The sequence below is a fragment of the Astyanax mexicanus genome, chromosome 7, assembly GCF_023375975.1.
Source record: "Astyanax mexicanus isolate ESR-SI-001 chromosome 7, AstMex3_surface, whole genome shotgun sequence".
NCBI classification, from domain to species: Eukaryota; Metazoa; Chordata; class Actinopteri; order Characiformes; family Acestrorhamphidae; genus Astyanax; species Astyanax mexicanus.
The window spans coordinates 3,851,023-3,857,500 of record NC_064414.1 but is presented as its reverse complement, the minus strand read 5'-3'; the positions used below and the strand labels follow the sequence as shown (position 1 = coordinate 3,857,500).

The 6,478-nt window shown below is 40.7% G+C and overlaps 1 protein-coding gene across 1 annotated transcript in view; it reads left to right on the top strand.

The window, feature by feature from the left end:
• Positions 1-4,228, top strand: part of mcu (mitochondrial calcium uniporter) — an 82,569-nt gene extending 78,341 nt beyond the window's left edge. The window contains exon 9 of the mRNA XM_049481155.1: positions 1-4,228. This exon is cut by the window's left edge and continues 1,272 nt beyond it. The gene's annotated coding sequence lies outside the window, so the exon portion shown is untranslated.
• Positions 4,229-6,478: the final 2,250 nt, after the last annotated feature.

The following is a 6,478-nucleotide window of genomic DNA, read 5'->3' as shown; positions in this document are numbered from 1 at the left end:
GTCAGACACGTACCGACATACGGACATGCAGACATACGGACATACGGACGTACAGACATGAGAACCGGGTCTTTAGTGTTCTATTAAAGATGCTCGTCGCAACGCCAGGTCATTTTACTTGCCCTCATGCACAACTACGACAAGTTGAGTGATTAAGAATTACATGTTATGTGTTCGGAAACTCGATTTTCATCCTTTAGAAAAATAAGCAAACAAACAAAAAAAAAAAAGCTACGTTACCCACAGTGCCTCGCAGCGCCTGGTGCTGATGCTGGTCAGGGCTCTGCTATACTCCTGCACGGCCTCACCTGCTGCTCTGTGTCTCCTAGCCTCAGCCCCCCCCCCACCCCCCAACCCCACCTTCCCAACACCTCACCGTCCTCCACCCTTCAGGACTGAAGGGGTGAGCTGACGGGAGTCCGGTACAGTAGGACGACTTTTTAAAAGATGTAAACTGAGGTGATTTTCGTGGCGTTTTTTTCAGCTGCACATGTCCTCCTCCGTATGCCAAGAACATAGCGGGACGTGGAGAGAACCGTGTAATATATATATTAGATCCTAGAGTTAGTGGGTTTCTCTCACGTTTTTGCAGCATGCTGTAGCGCGTGACTGTTGCGTCCCCCACCGTACCGCCCCGTACCCTCCCGTACCGCCCCCGACTGCCCCGTCCTTTCCAATATCCCTACTGTACTGCCCCATAACCTCCTGTATCCTCAAATACCAGCCTGTACCCTCCCACACTGCCCCATCTTTTCCCATACCCCTACTGTACCACCCTGCATCCTCCCGTACCACCCTATACTCTCTTCTGTACCGCCCTGTTCCCTCTCCCGTACCACCCTGTACCCTCTCCTGTACCGCCCTGTACCAGCCTGTACCCTCCCATACCGCCCTGTACCCTCCTGTACCGCCCTGTACCCTCCCGTACCAGCCCGTACCCTCCCGTACCGCCCTGTACCCTCCCGCACTGCCCAGTCCTTTCCCATACCCTGTCTGTACTGCCCCATAACCTCCTGTACCCTCCCGTACCGCCCTGTACCCTCCCGCACTGCCCCGTCCTTTCCCATACCCCTACTGTACTGCCCCATAACCTCCTGTACCCTCGAATACCAGCCTGAACCCTCCCGCAGTACCCTATTTTTTCCCATACCTTTACTGTTCTGCCCTGTACCCTCCTATACCGCCCTGCATCATCCCGTAATGCCCTGTACCCTCCCTCACTACCCTATCCCCTACCCTCCTGTACCCTCGGTGCCGCCCCGTACCCTCCCGTCTATAAACGTGGCGTTTTTTAGCTGACAGGCCTTAGAGCAGACGTGCGTTTTGAAGCAGTAGAATCTGTGAGGTTGAATATTGGACTGTGCTTAATCACAAACACCACTTTTTATTTTGTGTTCCATACACCCCAGGTACACACACCTGAACACACCTGAACACACCACAACATACCTGAACATGTTTGGCAATGGGAAGCTGATTTGGCTGAATTTGCTGAATTCACAGAGCCTGGGTCAACCACGGATTAAAAATATTAAATAGAGGAAACAGTTTTTATAATTTATGCTCACAATTTTCTCTTACTTTGAAAGGACGCTTTCATATGTTCCTAACTGATCTAAAGGATTTAAATGTGTTTATATGCAGTAACTGGTAAAGATGGTGTCATTAGAGTATCTTAGAGTTTATTTATGCTTTATAAGGACATTATAGCTTCAGAGAAAGAGTTTTAACTGACTTTTCCTGCAGTAAAAGAGAAGCTATAATGTCCTTATAAAGCATAACTGAACTCTAATATACTTCAATAAGAGCATCTTTATAGTGCAGTTAAACACATTAAAATCCGTCTGGATCTGTTGAATCTGTCATGTGCGCACGAAAGTGAATCTCTCGACTTATAGAAATTATGAGCTCGAGCTGCGAAATCGTTCCCTCGATTTTATTATTTTGTTATGCATGACCCTCCCGCGCTCTGTAATCATTTCCTTTGTCCTTCCCTCATTGATATTCTGAAGTCTGAGTCCACGTACTCCAATTATCTGACTGAGCTGCAGTTGGCTGTGCACTGTGTGCTGTGGTTTAGAGTCAGACCTTCTCATAGTAGGAGACGCTTCAACCAAAGAAAGGCCATAGAATGGGCAGAGTGCTCGGGTTACGAGGGGTTATCCTCCTCAGAGCTGGAGCAGGGTCACTAGAACTTTCGGTTTAATCAATGTCCAGCAATGTGTGACTCTTGTTGGAAGGAAAAGCACACTCACATATCACATATCAACCTGTGTCTGAGTGTTTAGGAATAGTCAGATAGGTGATGGGTTTGATGAAGTGGAACTTTAGATACAGAACTTTAGAGCAGATACCACAGATTTACCTCAATCAATAAAGAAGAGAAGAAGCCCTGCTAGTTCTGTTTTCAGTGTTTGGATCGTTTTCAACAACTTAAAAGTGATGTAAAAAAAACAGCTAAGGCCGGGTTCACACTACAAGATTTCAAGCCTGATTTTCCAGTCAGACAAAAGTCTAAAGAGCCAAAATATTGGAGGAAAATAGTTGTTTGGTTACTCAGTGCCGGCACAGTCGCTCTCTTAGTCTCTGAGAGTAAAAGACCTTAAGACGTGATCTGATTGATGACAGAATGATTGCTGATCTATTGCAATTCCCAACTAATACATACCAGGTTTGATACCTGATTGGCTCTTTCTTCAGCCAATGAGAGCACAAGACACAGGGCGAGCCAAAAAAAAAAAAAGCAATGGTGGAGGTGTATGTGTTATTTATCTGTTCTCTCATCCGTATTTGTTCATTTTTGCTGCAAATCAGCCCACAAACAACTTGTATCTCTCCTTTTTTATTTCAACAGACTTTTTTATACAGAAAAAAAGGAAACATGTCTCTTGTGCAGTTTAAAACATTCACCATTCTCTCAGTTTCTATGTGTTTTTTTGTTTTTTTTTTAATTAAGCTTAATTCAGGAGAGCAGTCAGGCTCGCTGTGTGTTCCTCCTGGTGAAAGATTGTGTAATTTGTAATTTATGGCCCTGTGTTGCCAAAACAAGAGAAGTTAAGTAGTTAAAAAGGTCCAACAATCGCTCACAACGACGGCTCTGAAAGTGTAGTGTGAACTGTGCCTAATTGAAATTCTTCAAGCTGAAAAAAGTGCTTCTTCTAAAGCTTCTTCTGTCTGATCCTGAGGAAAAGTCTGGAGGATCCAGATCAGATCAGGAGTTTTAGATTGAAGGGTTGCAGGAGAGGAGAGATATATCAGGTCCAGATCTGAGGAAGGCTTTTTGAAGGATGCTGGATGTGGGTACATACTGTATATCGAGGCGTGTGCTGTCGGCTGGGATGATTATTTTGGTGTCTGGTTTGTGATTGGCTAGCATGAACAGGGTTTGAATCTCCTGATCTGAGTCTGAGTTGCCGATTGGACGTTCTGGCGATGATATGAGGTTTGCCAATAGTAGAGCGAGGTTGAGAAAGTCTAACTGTTTTTTTTATGCAACAGACTGAAGGCAAAGTGCAAATCAATAAAGTTCAGTTTAGAGCAATCCCTGTCCGTACCAATCCCGATCAATTAGCATAAATCAATCCCATCCTGCACCCTGTCCCTTCCTTACTGCTCACATCATCAATATCCAGTATCAATAGTCCTCATACGCGAGTGCATGCACAGAGAAACGTGAGGGCTGAGATCTTCTCCTTTGTCCAAAACGCTCCTCTTCCATTGCCTGGAACGACCTGATGAGCTGATACCAAATCCACCCTCAGTCCTCTCAGATCTCACCATTGATCATTTTTTACTTTTGTGGGTTTTTTTGGGGGGATTTCTTTAAGGGTTTCTCATTTGTTGGTTTGTTTTTTGTTTGTTTTTTACAAGAGTATATCTAATATATGGAACTTACTCTAAAGCGGGTGTTGCATGAATGTATGTTTACATGGGGAAATTATATAAAAATGACCCAAAAAAAATTGCAGAGATTTGCTGATTTATTGGTTTTTTGAGGGTTTGGTGCAGTTTTTTCCTCCCTCCACACGTCCTTAGAGACGGAACTGCCTCATAAACACAGGCAGCCAACGTCCAGCCACCCCTCACTTTATCTCTTTCTCTCTCTCTCTTTATCTCTTTCTCTCTCTCTCTTCTTTATCTCAAATCTTCATCATATCTTCACAGTCTCCCCTGTCACATGGATTAAGTTTTGAATATGTGCATTATTTTACATTTTTAACTTAAGGTGCACTTAAGATGAAACCTATGTTTAAAAGAAAAAAGAAAAAGAAACGTCAGCGCGAGTGAAGCAGGATCTCATTGTTTACCCATTCAGATCTGTTCTTCATTTCATCTTTTTGTTAGTTTCTTTTCTTATTTTTTTTTTTTCATTGGCATTGGATGCTGTAATGTTGGAAGAAGACTATAAAAAATGAAAATGTAAACTCCTGTATCATTTATGAAATGTGTATAAAAGAGAAATGTAATTCAGTTATCAATAAATACTTATCCAGTTTTGGAATTATGAGTGCTGTTTTTTTTTTCTTTTTTCTTTTTTCCTGAGAAAGTTTTTTTAATATATATATATATATATATATATATATATATATATATATATATATATATATATATATATATATATATATATTGCATTTATATTATATTTATATTTTATATATAAATATTAGTTTATTAATGGTTACTAATTAGAAAGGACAACAATATAGATGGCTGTGGGTTCACTATTTGGCAAACAACAGGTCATTGTTGCCCTTTCTACGTATGTGTTATAACTGATTATTAATTATTTTTAAGGCATTTAAAACCTAATTAGTAACCATTAATAAACTAATTGTAAACCATTTATAAACCCTTTATAAAGGTGGTCTTATTTTAAAGTGGTGCCAAAAAATAAGAAAAATAAGATTTATTCCCTTAAATTTAGAAAATTTTACTTGCAAAATGTATTTTTTTGCAGTGCAAGATATGAGCTTTTCTTATTGGCCCAAAACAAACATTTTCATCCCTCAACTCGCACCTTCTCGTTCATCTTGAGCTCATTTATTGCTCCACAATTTCCCAGAGCGTTTAAAACCCTCCGCACCTTAATTAAGCAGTCCTGTGTGCGGTTCCCATGATTAGAAACTGCCTCTGTAAATTGAACATTAATTTCAGAGGCAATCGGGTCCCCAAATTGCAGCCACATCAAATCCCATCTTGTGCACCTGAGTACATCAGGCCTTCAGTATACATCCAATTAAATCGACCACATGATTGATAAACCTAATTTCACTTCCAGTGGTGAACTCAATCGTTAATAAACTCGTTAATAATTCGTTAATTGCTTGTTTATCTCGGGACTAAACAGCCAGGACCAGCCTTGACCTTGTCAAATCTTCATCTTTAGACTTTCTCCTTCCTGTGCTCTGCTTCCTACCTGATAAAACGGGATTTATAGTGAACGCATTTACGTGCACTTCATTATCTAATCATAAACATATTACTGCAGTTTATTTATTTTTTAATTATTTTATAAGTCCTTTAAACTGCATATTTTATGTATTTATTTTTTTTAGATTAGTGTAAGATAAAAAAAAGGATGGTCCTGATGAGTGCCAGTTCTATCATCGGAATGTTTTTGATGGTCTTTACAGTGACTGTACTTGAGAATACTTTTAAAGTTTTTAAAATGCTTCAAATTGACTGACCTTTCTTTACTTAGTTGAGTAGTTCTTGCTTCACACAATATGGATTAGAACATTACTCAAATATAGCTATATTACTGACATATTACATATTACTGACGGATTACTGACTGACAGATTACCGACCGGTTTTTAACCGATTACTGAAAGACTGGCGAATAACTGAGAGATTACCGACAGATTACCAACAGAAAACCAAGTGACAGATTACCAACAGATTGCTGAGAGACTACTAAAAAATAACAGACTGACAGATTACAAACAGATTACTGACAGATTACTGACTGACTGACAGATTACTGAGAGATTAATGACTGACTGACAGATTACCAACAAATTATTGACAGATTACTGAAAGACTGACCGATAACTGATAGACTGGCAGATTACCGACAGATTACTGAAAGTCTGACAGATACCTGACAGATTACAAACAGATTACTGACAGACTGACAGATAACTGACAGACTTGACAGATTACCAACAGATTACTGACAGATAACCGAATGACAGTTTACCGACAGACTACTGAAAGTCTGACAGATACCTGACAGACTGTGGATGTTCTACAGTAATCTGCATTATGGAGTTGATGTAAAGGCAGTGAATGTGAACAGATGAGGAGAACTGGAGGATCCACACTCTGCATTAATCCAGCAGATTCTCTGGAGTCTCTATCGTTTGTCTCGACTGGGGTTTTTCTTCATCACTCACTGTCTGGAGCGTGCAGAAGTTCAGGAGGCTGTGTCGGACCATGAGCGGTAATCTCATAAGGAGCTTGCCACGTTCCAGCG